This window comes from Dama dama, chromosome 23 (genome assembly GCF_033118175.1).
Source record: "Dama dama isolate Ldn47 chromosome 23, ASM3311817v1, whole genome shotgun sequence".
Classification (NCBI taxonomy): Eukaryota; Metazoa; Chordata; class Mammalia; order Artiodactyla; family Cervidae; genus Dama; species Dama dama.
In genome coordinates, this window is record NC_083703.1 from 66,372,466 (window position 1) to 66,390,991 (window position 18,526).

An 18,526-nucleotide genomic window follows, 5' to 3' on the forward strand; every position below is an offset into this window, starting at 1 on the left:
AGTGAAGTTGGTTAGTCGTGTCCGACTCTTTGCGACCCCGTGGACTCTAGCCTACAGGCTCCTCCATCCATGGGATTCTCCAAGCAATAATACTGGAGTGGGTTACTATTTCCTTCTCCAGGGGATGTTCCTAACCCAGGGATCGAACCCGGGTCTCCCGCATTGGAGGCAGACACTTTAACCTCTGAGCGACCAGGGAAGCCCCAGAAATCCCAGGAGGACCTGTGAAAAGCCAAGGGCGGGACTAGCAGATGTGCTCAGTTGTATATGACTCTTTGCGATCCCATGGACTGAAACCTGCCACCAGGCTCCTCTGTTCATGGAATTTTCCAGGCAAGAATACTGGAGTGGTTTGCCATTCCCTTCTCCAGGGGATCTTCCCGAGCCAGGGATCGAACCCACATCTCTTGCACTTTCAGGCAGGTTCTTTACCACTGAGTATAATTGCCACTAAATACCTGCTTTGGCCTCTCCTAAGGAGCTATGGCAACCCACTCCAGTATTCTTGCCTGGAGAATCCCAGGAACAGAGGGGCCTGGTAGGCTACAGTCCACAGGGTTGCAAAGAGTTGGACACAACTGAGCGACTTCACTTTACTTCACTAAGGGACTTACTGGAAGCCCCTTGTAAGTTCCTTATCTGGAACTTACTGGCTTCTTAGTTACTTTTTTTTTTCTTCTGATGCACATTAAAATGAATGCATAAGATAAAAGTGTTGCTCCTTACCACACTGTCCTGCCTGCCTCAGTCCCCAGTCTGGGAAATTCAGGTCAAGGGAGGGTCCAAGACCTGGTTCTTGTCAGGTGAGTCCCTTCTTTGTGCCTCAGTTTCTTCGTCTGTAAAATGGGGGTGATCATTGGCCTACTCAGTCCACTTGGTTGGTAGAAATAGATCCTAAAGTTGACCTGAACAGCTTAGCGTGGCACCTAGTAAGGAATGAGTGCTCCATCAGTGCTGCTGTTACTGATTATTAGTAATAATTTCATGAGAGGTAGATTTGGGGTCAGTTGGATGGATGGGTTGGGAGGAGTCGGGGAGGGCATTTTGGCTTGAGAGCTGATGGGTGGGTGCCCCATGGGTAGGGAGCACTCTCAGGGCGGGGTGGGGGGCGGGGCTTCCGTGCCCGCTGCCCCCGCCCTTCCATTCCCTGGCCGCCGGGACCCCGGGCGTGGGGAGGCCGCGCGCGGGACTCTCCCAGGTCACCGGCGGGGACCGGTCCCGGCACGCTTCCTCCTTCCTCCCCCTCCCGGCGGCCTGCCGGGCCCCTCCTCCCTGCTCGCGCGCTCCCTCCCTCCTCTTCCCCTCCCCGGGCCGCCGCCTCCTCCTCCTCCTCCTCCGCCTCCCTTTCTCTCTCGATCTGTCTCTCCCGGCCCGGAATCCATTCCGGCCCGGGAGCCGGAGCGGCCAGGCCGCCGTGTGCCCGAACCCCTGGCCGTCCGGCGGTCCGTCCTCCGGTGCGTCTGTCTGCCCGGTGCGTCCGCCTGCCCGCCGGTCCAGGTGAGCGCCCCCCGCCCCTCCGCCGGCCCCGGCTCCCGGCCCGCGTGAGGGAGCCCCCGGGCCGGGGACCACCCTGGCGTCCGATCGCTGGGCCGCGGGGGCTCCTGCCCCCCTCTCCAACCCTCACCCCTCGAGCCCAGCGGCGATCCCGGAGCGCAGGGCGGGCGCAACGGGACTTGTCTGTCGCGGCCTTTTGTTGTGATGCCGCGGGGGGGAGGGGGCTGGGTGGGGGGCGTAGGGGTCTTGTCCGCGCGAGGATCCCCCCTCCCGCTCACCCTCCCTCTGCGGGCCCCCTGAGAGCAGCGAGCCGGGCCTGAGCCCCCAGGCCAGGTCTAGGCCAAATCTGAAATCTGAACCAGTCGGCGCCGCCTCTGGCCGCCGCTACCCAGCCTGGCGCCCCCAGCCTGGGATGGAAGGTGGAGAGGGGCCGGCAGGGTGGGCCTGGGGGGCGCCGGGCAGGGGATGCCGGGCCAGGACACCAGGATCTCCTTGTCCTCGTGGGGCCTTGGGTAGGGCCTGGTGCTGCTGGCCCGGAAAGGACTGGGCCAAACTGTGTTTGGTCCCAGCTGCCCACAGCCCCCAGGCTCGTCTCTGGGCAGGCCCTACCTCTCCTCTGCTCAGAAGTTGGCAAAAGTTTACGATTTCGCCACCAGGCTGGTCCGTACGCCTGCCTGGGCTGGGGTTGGTGGTGGGTTTGAGTCCCAGCGGGGGCCACCACTTTCTTGCCCTGCTGTGCTTCCTCAAGCAACTGCCTGCCCTCTCTGAGCAGGGGGCCCTCGTCAGGTCCAGCTGCGAGCCTGGCTGGGCTGGTGGAAGGACTGGGTGAACAGAGGGGGCCCACCTGTGGGGTAGCAGGTCAACCTCTGGGGCCTTCAGGCAGACTTGAGAGTGGACAGAGCCGGCGTGGCCCGGGCTGAGGCGTCCCCGGCTTCAGGGACACTGTCCAGCTGGGGCAGTGGTCTCTGGATCACCTGGGGTGACTCCAGGCCTGGCTTCAGTCAGCTGAGATCAGACTTGATTTCAAGAATGGAGCAGGTTGATGCTATTGCTGACCCTTATCTTGGCTTTCTGGCTGGAGAGACAAGACCTATGCTTCTGGTCACACTGGGTTACCTGGGCCAAAGGACCGCCCCTCTGAGTCCGCTTGTGTGTGGTGGGTATCCCCAGGGGAAACCAGTAGGCGCTTCTGCAGTTAGGGCCTTGGCATGTAGTAGGTGTTCAATAAATGAGCACGGTACTGGATGAATGGCCTGAAACAGATGGGCATGAGATGAGATGGCTGGCTCTTGTGGGGCTTATCCCAGAAGAGGGTGGATTTGTGTCCCCGAAGCCACCTCCTAACCCCTTGAGGAGGAACCAGCTTCAGTGCAGTCTTGCCGCCCAGCACTTGAGACAACTCGCTTCTCCTTCTGGCTTCAGTTTTGTTCAGTATAAAATGGGCCCATGAGAATGATAGCTGCTAACATCTACCGAGGACCTCCTAGGAGGTGGGGACTTTTGTGTATCCCCTTTTCGCTGGGGAAGAGACTGAGGCTCTGAGAGCGGAAGTGACTTGACCGAGCCACACAGTTTGAAGTTGGAATGAGAGCCTAGAGCCCAGAGTCCCCCGGTCTGGCTGCCCTTGTTCCCTTCCCGTGATGGAGGAATGGGTGTTTCTCAGTATGGGACCAGGCACACGACAGTGTTGGAAAAGACTCCGATGAGTGATTGTGTGGAGGCCACGAGGCCCTTTGGGTGAGGTGGTGTGCCATGGTGATGTGGTCTTTCCACCCAAGGAAATGATTTACAATGTGTCACCTCTCTCAGCTGACTGCCTGCCTGGGCCCTCCTGTGTGACCCCTGGGCCTTTGCTCCTGAAGGTGTCCCCGCCGGGAGTGCCCTCTCCTCTAAGAGCTGCTTGTCTGCTTTTGCTCTTTAAGGCTTCGTTTAAGGCCCACCTCTTCCAGGAAGGCCTCCCGGCTTTCTCCTCTCCCCTAGCCTCTTCCCAGGCGTGAAGTATCCCCAGCTCATAGCCAGTTCCTGCTTTGGCTTCTACCCTGATTGTGACCTGGGAGTGGTGGGGTGGTGGGTGGAGGGAGGTTGTCTGGCTCTCTCAAACTCCAGGAGCCAGGAAGGAGATGGTTCAGTGGCCTGTGACCAACCACCCATTCCCTGAACCTCAACTGACCCTGTTTTCCCAAACCGGCCGAGATACAAGCATCCATGGCCCTGTATTGAGTACCTATGATGTTCTAGGAGCTTTGATCTTGAGCTGAGCAGTGTGTGATGGGTTAGCAGTGGGAGCTGTAGGAGACCTTGGGAGGCTTCCAGGAGGTGGTGACCAGGGGTGGGGGGGAGCAGCATTTTCCTCAACAAGAAGGGGACACAGTTCTCTTTCTTCCTTTCAGCTCAGACATGTCCCAGGGCCCCTGGGGGAGGCTCTGGGATGTGTGTGGGAGTGGTCAGCTTGGGTGGGTCCTTGCTGGGGAATTGTGAACAGTCCTGGCTGCCCAGAAATGTAAGTCTGGAGGGTGAGCCAAGTATAATAGCAAACAAGTTACCAAGTAAATGAATATATAATCACAGATGTGATAAGGGTTCAGAGAGAGAGGTGTGGGGTGCAGAAGAGTCGTGAAAGAAGCATGGAGGAGTCCGCCAGGCACGGAGCTGGTGATAGGGCTTACCAGGCAGAGGGAACTCATGTGCAAAGGCCCTGAGGCAGGGAATGTGTGCTAGTCTGGAGAAACAATGGGAAAGCCTGTGAGTCTAGAGCACAGAAAATTAAGGCGAGCAGGTGAGAGGTGAAACGAGGGGATATTATCAGCCAGGCTGGGCCATGTGGGGCCACATGGGCCTTGGGAAAGAGTTTGGCCTCCGTCTTCACACAAGGCGCTGATTGGTGTCCCCTGTGCAAACAGCTCCATCTTGGAGACCAGGGGGTTCAGAGCTGACCAGGTCCCCTGGGAGAAGTAAATATGTGGGCTGGACTCCATGTATTCTGTGGGGGCCTAGATCAGGTGTCAAGAGGAGGAGGCATTGGAGGCTGGGCTTTGAAAGTAGAGTAGGAGTTCGGTAGCAGGAAAGCAGGAGAGGTTGAGAGCCAGGGGTAGGGGCAGTGCCGCGCAGAGTGGCTGGAGGCTGGGAGCAGGAAGGGGTCAGCTGGGGAAATGGAGACTAAGGTACAGTAAGGACTCAGGAGTCAGACACACCTGCATTCAAGTTCTGACCGTGCCTGCTTGCCACGTGTCCTTGGCTCATTCATCCTATCTTTCTGAGACTTACCTTCCTTGTCTTGAAAATGGGAAGAATAAATATCTCCCTATGGGTTGAGGGTTCAAGGAGGGCTGTAAGCCTAGTGCCTGGAACCAGCTGGGAGTGGGACCTGCCTTGTGCGGTGTGAACACTGGGCGGGTCAGTTGCCCTGATGAGTTGACCCCTCCCCAGCTGTCCCGTGAAGGCTTCGAGGGGATGAGCTCACTAATTCTGAAGGTGCTGACCTCAGAAAGGTGGTCAAGGCCATCCGTACACTGGGTGACCAGAGTCCTGCCTTGCCCTGTCTGTGTGAGGAGGCTGAGCTGGGGAGAGCTCTGTGGATCCAGCCTGTCCCAACTTTTGGAAAGCTTGCCTTCAGTGATATTAGCCCATTTTCCACCTGTGAATACTGAGACCCGGAGAGGGAAGGCACTTGGTAGGGTCTCCTAGTTGCCAAGTGACGGGGCTGAACCTGGGCTTGGGGCTCTGGGCTCCTAGTCCAGGGTAGGGCCTCCCGTGCCTCTGTAGGCCTAAGAGACCCTTCAGAGGCCTCCGCCCCCTGCGCTGGGCCTTTTGACCAGAGCCTCATTTCCTGCCTCAGCTGTGTGGCCGCTCGGCCTCTATCTCTCTTGGGTTCCCCCAGCCCTTTACTTCCCCTCCGCTGCTCCTCCCCACTTATCTCCCTGGTAAACCACTCTGGTCTCCAGTTGAGCCCCTAGAGGGTTGGGGGCCACTTCCTTTGGGGGCACCTCAATTTCCTCATCTATGAAGTGGAATGGTATGAGTCACAGCTCCTGGGGTGTCCCAAGGGGACTGAAATAAAGTGTTTAGCACACATTAGCTGCATGAATAGGGGTGGGAACAGCTAGACACATGGTCGAGTCCATTGTTTTCTGGCAGCTAACACCCGCTTCCTGTGACTCAGTTTCTGAAGCTGTAAAATGGGCATGGGGCTTGCACTTAGTAGGGCCAAAAGGAGGATGAGGTGAGGCCATAACCTAGGCTCTCACCTGATGGCTGGCTCTGCATCTCTATTTATGGGGAGGGTGACCCCGGAGGTACCTCCCCTGTGTTCAAGGCCCCGTTCCCAGCTGTCTGTCCAAAGGCAGATCACTCAGCCTCTCTGAACCTCAGCTTGTGCACACCTCCCTCCTTAGGATTAAATCAACAAATGTCTCCCAGCAGTTGAAACTACTGGATGTCCAGTAAATGTTACGTCTTTCTTCCTTCCCCTCCCTTACGTGCATGCTAAAGTCACTTTAGTCGTGTCTGAGTCTTTGCAACCCTATGTCTGTAGCCTACCAGGCTCCTCTGTCCGTGGGATTCTCCAGGCAAGAATACTGGAGTGGGTTGCCATGCCCTCATCCAGGGGATCTTCCTGACCCAGGGATCGAACCTGTATCTCTTATGTCTCCTGCACAGACAGGTGGGTTCTTTGCCACTAGCTCCACCTGTGAAGCCCTCCCCTCCCTTGGGGAGGACTCAGATGTTACCCAATCTAGGAATGGCCCGAGGTCTCAGATCCCCCAGACCTGGACTGCTTTGTTAAAAAACATGCTGAGGCCCAGTCTGAGGCTTCATGGGAAAGAGTGCTGTGATAGATTAGTAACGTCAGATATCACTGTGTATGTGCCGTGCGTTTGTCATTCCTGATCTATTCTGAGCTTCTCTTTTCACAGATGGGGGAATTGAGGCCAGAAAGACCCAGGACATAGTATTCAAGCAGGGTGAAAAATGCACATCTATCTTCATCCAGGGCTCTCCCCACCCAGCCAGCTTGTTCGCAATACAGCCCCACAATACACTGCAGGGGGCGGGGAGGCTGAGTCAAGGAGTAGATGCTTGGGGAAGATCCCGGAGCTGGAAGTCAGAACCCCAATTTCCCCGCTCCTTGCTGCAAGACCTTGAGCAAGTGACTTCCCCTCCAACCTGGGCCTCAGTTCCTCTCCTCCTTTTGAAACTGTCCAGCAAAGTTCCAGAATAAAATGAGAAGCCAGAGAGAAGAAGTAGCCCAGTGATCTTGTCCAAGTCTCTCTGTGATCCGTTCCTCAGCTTCCTTATCTGTCTGGTGAGGGCTCTTCCCTCCTGAGGTTCTGAGACAGGGATCCTAGCCGGGATTCTCCAGGGCCTGGCCCCGGCTGTGTCCTTATTGATGCTGGCTGGGCCTGGGGATGTCAGCGGGGCTGGGGGCTGTTGAGAGGTGGAGGGAGGGTGGGTCTTTGGGGTCCTCAGACCTGCTGGGCTGTGAGGCAGATGCAGGCAGACTCCTGCTGCTAGGGGATGGAAATTGGGGTTGGAGTGGCATCTGGAAGCTTGGTCTACTCCCTCAGGGTCTGCTTATCTTCTCTCTGTCTTGTTTTGTTGTTTAGTCGCTCAGTTGTGTCCGACTCTTTGTGACCCTACAGACTGTAGCCCGCCAGGCTCCTCTGTCCGTGGAATTCTTCAGGCAAAAATACTGGAGTGGGTGGCCATTTCCTCTCCAGGGGATCTTCCTGACCCAGGGATCGAACCCATGTCTCCTGCATTGGCAGCAGATTCTTTACCACTGAACCACCTGGGGAGCTCCTCTTTCTGGCTGCTTTATCCAAATTCTCAGTCTTGACTTTTACTCTATCTGATGTCAATGTCCAGGTCACAGCAAGGTGACTCATTCCATCCTTTGTGTCATCCGAGGGGTGGGAGGAATTTTTGTTTCTATTACACAGAAGAGGAAACTGAGGCTCAGAGAGGCTGGAGCCACAATCACCCATCCGAGTGTGAGCCCAGATTTCTGGCTTCTGGTTGACGTGTAGCATCTGAGTCCCACTGAATGAGCTCAACTTATCTGAAGTCTTGCCCTGGGAATAGCATGGATGTGTGGCTGGGCTGACAGGCGATCCTGCCTCCCTGAGCTTCCAGCTCTGGCTGGTGGATCTCCACTCAGATCTTGAATCCTGGGACTTGCAAGGATCTCCCAGCTCCCAGGACCAGCATAGCATGGGTGTTCTGTGGACGCTACTTCCACTCAGAGTTTTGGAGCGAATGGGTTCTGGGTTCAAGTCTTGGCTGTGCCCCTTGTCTGCCGTGTGTAATTGCGGGGAAACGATGGCTCTGAGCACGAGTCTCCCCATCTCTGAAGTGGGGGTGGCAGGGCCAGTGCAGCTTTGAGCAGGTGGTGTGAGAGTCAGGCGAGCCAATGTGTGTCTGCTCTGGCGCGGGGCCTGCATGCAGTCCCTGCTTACGGTTTCTGAGTGCCTGTGATTGTGAAGGTAATTCCGTGATGAGGCGGGAATTCTGGGTCTCTGCAGGCTGGCGGATCCAGGAACCCTGAGGCCTGAGACTGGACGCCCATGTCCAGGCTTGTCCACTGGGGCGGGGATGGGGGCGGGGAGGTTAACTATAGACAGCCGGTTTTGGTGGCCACACCAACTGGAAGCTGCCAGCATCCTCCAGCCTCCCTGAGCCCACCTCCCGCCCCAGCGCCTGCCCTCCTGTGGCTTATGAAGGCCTTTGAGTGTCCTGAGCCCTGGTATTCAAGGACTCCCTTACTGAATGGGTACATTTCTCCAAAAGTGGCTGCTATTTGAGCGCTGTGTGCTTTGCATCTTTGCCCGCTGGGCCTGGAGTCAGGGACTGTCACCGCTCTTGTGATTTGGGAGAGGCACGGCTGAAGCTGAGAGAGGCTGGAGGGGCCTAGGGCCCACAGCAAGGGCTCCTGGACGTGGCGGTGGTCTGGACCACGCTCTTCCCTCCGCTCCGCCCTGTCGCCTCCCAGTTTCCTCTTTCACTCAGGTGACCCCTTAGCCTTTCTCAACCATCAGCTGTCTTCCTGCCGGCCCCAGGCAGTCCAGCGTCCAGGCTTTGACTCTGCGGGTCCTGCTGCCAAGTGTTCCCGCCCTCTCCCGCCATCTCCATGTGGCTGAGATGTCTCTGCCTCTGGAAAGTTCTGGCTGACCACCCTCTGCCCTAACCCAAGTCTACACTTTCCAAGCTCCTCTGTTCCCCTGCCCCCATTCTCTGTCTTCTATCATGGCTGTAGCACATTCTACCTTAGATGGCAAGTCACAGGATTCTTCTTGCCTCTGAGGGAGTACAGTGATCGTCATCACTCTCAAGGGTGCCACGCTTTGCGGTTTACCAAGCACTTTTCACCATCACCTTTGATCATCCCCAGCAGGGCTGGGAGGGGGACAGACCATCTAATAATCTTCATTTGGGGAATTCCCTGGTGATCCAGTGGTTTGGATTCTGTCCTTCCATTGCAGGGGTTCAATCTCTGGTCAGGAAATTAAGATCCTATAAGCCTCGCAGCCAAAATAAAAAACCCAGCAGACTTCATTTGGCAGGATGAAGACATGGAGGTCTCAAGGCAGGATCATGCCAGGCACTGCTCTCTCCGCGTAGGCAGGCTGAACTGAGCCGCCCTCCCTGCATACGCTCTCAATCCTTCCAGGGAGGAACTCCTCCCTCAGGGCCCTGTGAAAGCCTTGACTTAGTAGCAAAAGGAGGAGCCAGAAGTTCAGAGAGGTTAAGTGATTTGTCCGAGATCACACAGCCTGGAAAGCTGGCAGGGCTCGGAGGGTTCCCTTTAGGAATTAGAGAAGAGGTAGGCTGTACCCTACTTCCTGCCCCTGCAGAGCAGAGAATCAGATACAACTCAGATCCTGGAGGAGCAGTGAGCTGTCGGCCCAGCCCTGAAGCTTCTTTCCTGAGCACAGAGTTGAGCGCTCGCTCAGTGGCAGATGAATGTCTGTGTCCCGTCCCCACAGCGTCCCTGCGAGGCAGCAGTTCTGGCCCCATTTTACCAAAGAGGAAATAGAGGCTCAGAGGAGCAAAAGGACAGTGGCTTGGGTGTGGACCCAGGGCCTCCTGAATACTGCAGGCCTGCCCTGCCCCATCCTCTCTACCTCCTGCCTGACCCCTAACCTCTCCTCCAGCCCCTCCCCACTGTTCCTCTCGGGGCAGCGTGAAGGCCAGGAGACTCCTCTGGAAAGCCCCCCCGCCGTCTGCAGCCCCACAGGCTTCTCCTCTGCCTCCATGCTAGCTCTGTGACTTTGTGAGTCAGCTCACCATTCCATGCCTCAGTTTCCCTGTTTGAAAAACAGGCCTGATGGCAATATCTGTATCACAGACTTGTTCTAAGGATCAAGTGAGGCATTATGCATGATGCTCTGAGCAATGCCAGCGTGTGGGAAATGCTCAATACGTGTTGGCTGTTGCTTTATTATAATTTGTATCAAGCCTTCCCAGGTGGCACTAGTGGTAAAGAACCTGCCTGCCAATGCAGGTGACGTGAGAAATGCAGATTCGATCCCTGGGTCAGGAAGATCCCCTGGAGGAGGGCATGGCAACCTACTCTAGTATTCTTGCCTGGAATATCCCATGGACAGAGGAACTTGGCGGGCTATGGCCCATAGGGTTGCAAAGAGTCGGACAGGATTGAAGCAACTTAGAACACATGGGGAGGAATCACAGCTCCAGTCTCCAAATAGGAAATCTGAGACTCAGAGAAAGAAAATAGTATCCACCAGGTCAATCCATAGAGGAATGTCACAGCCAGAGAGTTCCGGGGGCACATCGCACTTTCCAGATGGGGAAACTGTCTGCTTGTAGGACTCAGTTTTCTCATCTGTGCAGTGGGTCTGTGCATATTTGAGGGGAGACAGTTGTATCACATTGCCCCAGGGTGGTTCCTCAGTCCTCAACCACCCTAAGGGGAAGGTCAGAAGGATGTAGGGGCTCTTGTTCTATCTGGGGTTCTCTGGCCCTGAGCTATGCCAAGTCCCCAAGGCTGGGCTGACCTAGGAAGGTGAACCAGGCCCTGCCAGGCCTCTTGGGTGGTCCTCTGGCTGCCACCACCCAGGTCCCACCACCTTCCACCTGGGCCGCCTGCCTCCCCTGCTCTGTGTCCTGAGCCAATGGCTTCTCTTTTTGAGCCTCAGTTTTCTTATCTGTGAGATGGGGGCAGGAGTCTCTTCCTCATATGACTGTTGGGAAGATTTGATAAGCTCATTCCCCCCAGGTGCCCGCCTGTGTCAGGCTTATACAAAGTGCCCAGTCGGTGGCCATAGTGCCAAGGAGGGGCAGAATTCTGACTGACAGCCAGAGCAACAGATTCTGGGCAGAGGATGCAAGTGAGCAAAGACTGGGCGGTGGGGCAGTTTAGGGAGCACCTGGTGGGTAGGTGGGGGCAAGTGGGATTGGATTGGGACTAACCCTGCGGGAGGTGGGCGGGGTGTCTGCACCATCTCCGGCTGCCGTGGTGTTGATCTCCCCACCCGCCAAACTTTAGATCTCCCCTTGCAGCCTTGGGAGCAGCCACCTGCCCTCCCCACCCCCACCCCTGCCAGGTGTTCCCGGAGGCCCTGGAACCAGATGAGCCTCCGTTCTATTTGGGGACAATTCTGCTGTTCCCATTTCTCTCCTGTGCCCTAGTTTTAGAAACAACGTGGGTTTGGTTACCAGTTGGCCGTTGGTGGAAAGCCCCCTCCCCCACTCCACCCATACCTTAGACCTGTGGGCAGTGTGGGCAAAATAGGAGTCAGTCTTGCTTCTGGGAGTTTCTCCTGGCTTCTGCCCGTAGGTTCTCCAGGCAGGGAGTTGGCAGCTGGCCTTTGGACTATCTGCTGGTGAGATTTGGGCCTTGGGCTGGGTGCTGGGGACCTCAAAGAGGCACTCTGGGAGCACCCTACACCCCGGGGAGCCAGACACAGCCCCTGATCATGGCCCTACCACCAGGTAGATGCCATATGAACTGGGGCAGCTGTTACGATGCCAGAAGGGCTTTACAGAGGAGGTGATACCTGGCCTGAAGCTTAAAGTGTGAGCTGGAGCTCATGAGGGAAAGAGAAGGGTGAGGGCCTGCCAGCAAGGAGAGACAGGGTGAGCAAAGATCTGGGGAAGTGGGGAGGTCAGATCCAAGGCAGTTAGATGGTGATGAGGTTGGTCAGGCAAGGCTTCGGACTGCGACTTCTGGGAGCAGGGCCGGCTTCTTGCAGGAGGTGTGAAGGGAGGGTGGAGAGAAGGATCAGACTGGGCTACTGTTGCCAAGTGAAGGCAGCCCACAGAGGCTGGGGTTCAAGATAGGGATCAAGAGTCCCTAGCTGGGACAGAAGGGAGGGGCTGGCCTGGGGTCTTGGAGAAGTGAGTCAGGGAAGACTTCCTGGAGGAAGCGATACATATGACATCCCTGGAAGGATGGAATGGTTCTCTGGGAGCAGGTAGAACTTGTGAAAGGCCTGAAGGTACAGTGTGAGTAGCTCTGCTCTTGTTGGAGCTCAGAGGAACTGCAGAGTTTTCTCTTGGCAGGTGGCTGGTACCAATCAATGGAGGGCTGGGAGTCCCCCCCTGGGGAGTCTACACACTGCCCGTGGGCAGCAAGGAGAAGCCACAGAGGCTGGGGTGGTGGTGGTGATGGGCAGGACTGGTTTGCCTGGCCCTGCGGTTAGCGCCCACTGAGGGTAGGCATCCCGTTGGCACTGTGGCCTTGGTGAAGTGGCCCTGGGGACTGCCCTGAGAGCAGATGGGCCTGGAGAGAAGGTGGGTGCCAAGGATGCAGATAGCAGGTCTGGGATTGACTGGGGAGTGGCGGGTGAGGGATGGGGGATGTCTGCCCCCTGGTCTGTCTGCCCGCCCAGCATTTCCCTGTGGACGCCTGCCTGGCAGGAAGTGGTGGAAACGTCTTGGGGCCTGGCCGGCAGATTGCGAAGACACCCTGGGCATGGGCTGGGCATGGAGCGAGGGTTCCGGGTTCAGAGCCCGACCCCCCCCCCCCCCCTTGTTGGGTAAACCTCGAAAGGGCAGCGGTCTTCTGCTAAGGGTGAAGGACCAGGTGTGGTTGCCCACTTGTACCTCCAAAAAGGCGCCTCCACCCTTCTGAACCCAGAGACAGGGCAAGTTGAGCGCAGGGGCTGAAGATGCTGGTGCCAGGTGGGCTTGGGTCTGAATCCCGGCTTTGCTCTTTGCTGGCTGGGAGACCTTGGCCAAGTGACTTTGCCTCAGTTTCCCCATATGTAAAAATGGGGGTCATCCTAGAATCTCTCTCCTAGGGCTCCCAGGGAGGATTAATGAGATTTTAGAAGGCTGTGCCCAGTACCATGCCAGCCCCTGGGATCCGGCTTTGGAGCTGCTAGCTCAGCTGACCGGGGGTGCTGGGACCTGCTGGATGGCTGAGGGGCAGCTTCCGGTCTGCCCCGGGCTCTCAGCACTGAGGACAAAGCCCCTTTGTGGTGGGACAGATGGAGCCTGGGAGCGCCCCCCTCTTTGGGAACCAGGGGACCATCTGCCCCTCCTCCTCACCCATTCCCCGGGGTGGGGGGAAAGGAGCTTCCTTAGACCGAGAGGATGGGAAATGAAAGTCAGGCTGTGCAGGAGCAGAGACTCCAGCTGCAGGGCCTGGCTGGTGAGCTTGGGCGGGCCCTTCCCTTTTCTGGGCCACCTTCTCAGAGCCCCGGGCATCTCTGGTAAGTCTCAGGCCTACAGTGTGTTCACTTATTCATCCATCCATCCATCCATCCATCTATCCATCATCCATCCATTCATCCATCTATCCATCATCCATCTATCTATCATCCATCCATCATCTATCCATTATCCCTCCATCCATCCACCATCCCTCTATCCGTCCATCGTCCCTCCATCCATCCATTTGTGCATTCATCCAGTAATTGCCAAGTACCGACTCCATGCTAGGCCCTATACTTTGGCCAGTGTCCAGTCTGACCGGATGGCCCCCAAGCATCCCAGCTGTGAACTGTTGTGACTGTTACACCCACTGCATAGAATTCGGCTGCGAGTGAGACAGAAGTGGCCCCGGTCCTCCTCCTCAGACATGCACTCATCCAGCGTGTTATGTCATCACAGCTATGGTCCCCGCTAGAAGGAGAAGTTGAAGATTCTCACTTGGGGGAGGTCAGAGAGGCCTCCTGTGAGGAGGTGGCTTTTAAAATGAGACTCAGAGAGAGAGGGGAATTGGCTGAGTGTGTTGCTGTTTAAACCGGTAGTTGGGACTGGCCTCTCTGAGCAGGAGACGTTTGAGTAAAGCCCCTGAAGGAAGTAGGCGCTGGTGGAGGGAACAGCAAGTACCAAGGCTCCAAGGCAAGTGTGTATTGGGTTCTTAGGAAAAGGGGAAGTGGCCAGTGTGGGTGGAGCAGGAGAGAGGGGGTGTGGGGCAGGCAGTGTCCACGGGGGGACCTTGGAGGCCCCCAAGCCCACTCCAAGTCTTTCGTCTTGGAGTGAGGGCTGTGAGGGGCGTTAAGCAGGAATGATGGGTTCAGATAGACGTTTCAGAGACACTCTCGCAGGCAACCGGCCAGCCTAGGGGGTTGACCTGAGGGGTGACTCTGGTGGGAGGGAAGGAGGTGGATTCAGGCTGTGTTTGGAGGTGGGAGTGACAGGGCTTGGAACTGGGTTTCGTGAGGCACAGGAAGAATCATCCTTCCTCTCTTGGGCTGTTGGTGATGCGGGGCTGAGTCTACACCGCACACCACCGGGCTTCCTGTTCTTGTTTACTGCTCTCCCCCTGATCCATCTGGAGGCACGGAGGCCAAGCAGCTTCTCTGCCTTGTCCTGAGGGCTGGACTGAGTTTTCCGGCTCCTGAAGCTTTATTTATTTTTATTTATTAGAAGAGGAAATTTATTTATTTTTAAATTTTATTTTAGAAAACATTTTGGCCGTACCATGCGGCATCTTAGTTCCCAGACCAGGGATCGAACCCGTGCCACCTGCAGTGGAAGTCTGAAGTCTTAACCACTAGACCACCAGGAAAGTTCCTCCCTTCTGTGGCTTTAAACAATGGTGTACCTTAGGCTTGGAGAAGGAAATGGCAACCCATTCCAGTGTTCTTGCCTGGAGAATCCCAGGGACTGCAGAGCCTGGTGGGCTGGCGTCTGTGGGGTCGCACAGAGTCAGACACGACTGAAGCAACTTAGCAGCAGCAGCAGTACCTTAGGCTAACCTGGCAGGATCCTACCCATTTTATAGATGAGAAAACTGAGACTCAGAGTGATACACCCATGACCTTGGTTACACAGTAGGGGTAGGGTTAGGGCTTGGCCTCTCAGGATTCAGGAAAGCCTATGGATTTTGGAAATATGGACCCTGCCCACCTCCTCCAATTCCAGCTATAGATTTCAGGGGGTACCTGAGATTTCTTTCCTACTTTGAGCTGTCTTCTGGAGAGAGAGGCTGCCTGTGTGACCTCAGGGGTGGGGTTGGGGACCTGGACACCAACTTGCCATGTGATCTGGGCCTCAGTTTCCTCTGCTGGGAAATGGGCACAGTGACAGTCCCTACCTCACAGTGTTGTTGGGAGGACCAGATGAAACAGTGCCAGGCACAAGTAAAGTGTTCAGTAACTACCAGGTATATTTATTATTGTTGTTTCTGTGGGGAGTAAGGACATGGGTGCAAGTCAAGGCTCTGGCCATGTCCACCCCAGGGGTGGGCTCTGGGGGAGGGCTGGAGTCGACAAGGTGGCCTCTTCTAGATAACTCTGCAGGTTGGGATGGAAGAAAGTCACTGGAACCCATGCCCAGCGCCACTTTCCAGCTGGGGAAATGGTCTGGACCGGCCCGGATTGGCCGAGAGCTGTGCTGCACCTGGGTGCGGAGCAGGGCTTTACACCAGCTTGCCTGCTGCCTTGTTGAGCTCAGACATCGCCTCCTTCCCCGTTTCGGGCTTCCAGGCTGAGGACAGGTCCTAGGGCTTGGAACTGGGTTTCATGGGGCACAGGAAGAATCGTCCTTACTCTTGGGCTGTTGGTGATTCAGGAAGGGACCGCCCCCCTTTACAGAGCAGGTCAGGACCTAGGGTCTGGAAAGGGGGTCTCCTTCCTGTCCAGAAAGAAACCTAAAAGCCGCCTGGATTGGAACAGTTCCGTCTCCATGGGGCCGGGGTTAGTGGGAGCAGCACCATCCGCTTGCTGAGCCGTCATCCCCCCGGGCCGGTGGGTCCCTGCTCAGGCCGCGCCCCTCCATCTGCCCGCCGTGCCAGCCTGAGCCTGCAGTGCCCACCCCGCCCCGGCCGCACTGGCAGAGCCGGTTTGAGGCCTGACTGCTCGCACCGGGAACACAGGACCAGACATGTCCTGGCTGCCCTGGCCGGTGGATGGCCCCTGGCTCACGCTTCACTCACCCTGGCTCATGCAGCAAGCATCCTTGGTACCCAGTCTGTGCCTGAGCCGTGCAGGGCGGGGCTCGGGGCCTAGAGCTGTCTCAGCCTTGCATGCTGTCCCGAGTAACAGAGGTTCAGCCACGGGCACAGGCCAGGCAGTGGCAGGAGAGCACTGTAGTCGGGGTGTAAGTTGTGGGGCTGGGCAAGCCTGGGATGGAGGCCTGTATCCCTTTATCTTAGGGGGCACTGGATAGGACCCATTCATCCCTCCCTCCCTCTGATCCTCCCTCCATCCCTCGTTCCATCTCTCCCTCGTTCCATCCCTCCCTCCATCTACCCCTACCTCCCACAAATATTTACTGGGTGCCAGGGGGCTTCCCTGGTGGCTCAGATACTAAAGAATCTGCCTGCAGTGCAGGAGACACAGGTTCGATCCCTAGGTCGGGAAGATTCCCCTGGAGGAGGAAATGGCAACCCACTCCAGTATTCTTTTTTTCATTTATCTTTATTAGTTGGAGGCTAATTACTTTACAATATTGTAGTGGTTTTTGCCATACATTGACGTGAATCAGCCATGGATTTACATGTGTTCCCCAACCCGATCCCCTCTCCCGCCTCCCTCCCCATCCCCTCCCTCAGGGTCTTCCCAGTGCACCAGCCCTGAGCACTTGTCTCATGCGTCCAGCCTGGGCTGGTGATCTGTTTCATCCTTGATAGTATACTTGTTTCAATGCTATTCTCTCAGAACATCCCACCCTTGCCTTCTCCCACAGAGTCCACTCCAGTATTCTTGCCTGGAGAATCCCATGGACAGAGGAGCCTGGCGGGCTATAGTCCACGGGGTCATAAAGAGTTGGACCTGACTAAGCGACTAACACACACTTTGTGCCAGACAATGTTCTAGAAGTGGGAGATTCCGCAAAGAAGCAACAAGGCAAAAATCTGTGTTCTCACAAAGCTGACATTCTAGTCGGGGAGATAAAAGCAGAGCAAATAAGGAAAATACGCACATGGTCTGTAAGAACTTGATAGGCTCAGTCGTGTCCGACTCTCTGCAACCCCAGGGACTGCAGCACGCCAGGCTTCCCTGTCCTTCACCATCTCCCGGAGCTTGCTCAAACTCATGTCCATTGAATCGCTGATGCCACCCCACCATCTCGTCCTCTGTCGTCCACTTCTCCTGCTTTCAATCTTTCCCAGCATGTCATGGGTCAAACATAAAGCTGGGAAGACTGGCTGGGATAGAGAATGGGTTGTGATTAGCTGATTAGATAGGATGGTGAGGGATGGGGGCACGTGGGGAAGACTTCTCCCAGAAGTTCACATCCCAGGAGAGGAGGGAGGAGACAGGTCGTTCCCCGAGGCAAGAGAATCCAGGTAGAGGGAACAGACAGTGCAAAGACCATAAGGTAGGGGTGCACTGGAGTGTTGGAGAAACAGCATGGAGGCCAGGGGAACAGAGTGAGCAAGGTGGAGAATGGCAGGAGGAAAGGACAGAGGGATGGAGGTCAGGGAGGGTCTCCGGATCCTTCTGATGTTGACTCTTACTCCCAGTGAAATGGGGCTTCGGGAGGCTTTCTGAGGGCATCTGGTTGCTGTGTGGGAACCAGACCGTGGGGTCTGAGGATGGAGCCCCCAGACCAGAGAGACGACTACTGTGTTGGTCTAGTGAATGGAGAGTGTGACAGTGGTTGGCCTAGCCTGGGGGCAGTTCATGGCAAGGGGAAGGGGCTCAAACATTGCTTTGCCTTATTTTCTTTCATATTCCTTTTTGGTTTTTTCTTTTGGCCATGCCACATAGCATGTGGGATCTTAGTTCCCTGATCAGGGATTGAGCCCATGTCCCCTGCATTGCAAGACACATTCTTAACTACTGGACCACTAGGGAAGTCTTGACAGTGATTGTTTTTAATATCTATTTTATAAGCGAGGAAATGGAAGCACAGAGAGGTAGAGTAACTTTTCCAAGGCCACATAGCTAAGAAGGGTCAGAGCTGGGTTTTGAACCCAGGCAGTCCAACTCTTAATCTCTGTGTGATGGAGGCTATGTGAGCCCAGAAAAATAGGGCTATCTCTCTCAGTTGAAGGCAGGCGGGGTCAAGTGTGGCCTCTTTAGAGGGCACTAGAGTTCATGGAGTTTGCTGGGGCCAGGGATGTGCAGCTTCAGGAGGAAACAGCAGTGTGCAAAGGTCTGGGGGCTGGAGCGTAATTCTGAGTCTAGGGAGGGTCAAGGCGTGGGGAGGAGAGAGCTTGTGGCAGCAAACCGCCACACCACCCCCATCCTTGGCCTTGATCCCATGAACAAATCGTAGGAGCTTTAAGGGTTTTGGCCATCTTGCTACCTCTGTCCTTGGCCTCAGGCTTGGATGCCCTCTCCCTCAGAGACCTCCCAGAGGTCCCCATTTCATGGATGAGTAAAAGGAGGCCTGGACCTTCTGGAGGTTACATGTCCAGGGTTGCACCTGCGGGCTCTGAGTGTGGGGGGTTGAGTTCAGGGCCGGCCGTGTGGAGGTGCCTGGCCGCCAGCTGCTCCTGCCCACCCGTGTCCCTGCAGGGGCTGGGGCGGGGGTGGGGAGGAAGGGACACTGTGTGTTCCTAGAGCAGGGATGCAGCCAGAGCTGCTGGCAGGAGTAGCGGGTGCCGTGGGCAGGGGCCGGCTGGCAGCTGTCCCCCCCTGAAGCCTGTTAGCCATCAGCCAGCAGGGCT

General features: G+C 56.4%; 1 protein-coding gene across 5 annotated transcripts in view; it reads left to right on the forward strand.

Moving 5' to 3' along the window:
- The first annotated feature begins 1,278 nt into the window (after positions 1 to 1,278).
- Positions 1,279 to 18,526, forward strand: part of SRC (SRC proto-oncogene, non-receptor tyrosine kinase) — a 56,284-nt gene continuing 39,036 nt past the window's right edge. For 4 of the 5 annotated variants that reach the window (XM_061127245.1, XM_061127246.1, XM_061127248.1 and 1 more), the window contains exon 1: positions 1,280 to 1,497. The gene's annotated coding sequence lies outside the window, so the exon portion shown is untranslated. Of the gene's footprint in view, positions 1,498 to 18,526 lie in introns of all 5 variants that reach the window. The other variant, XM_061127247.1, reaches the window with a different exon arrangement.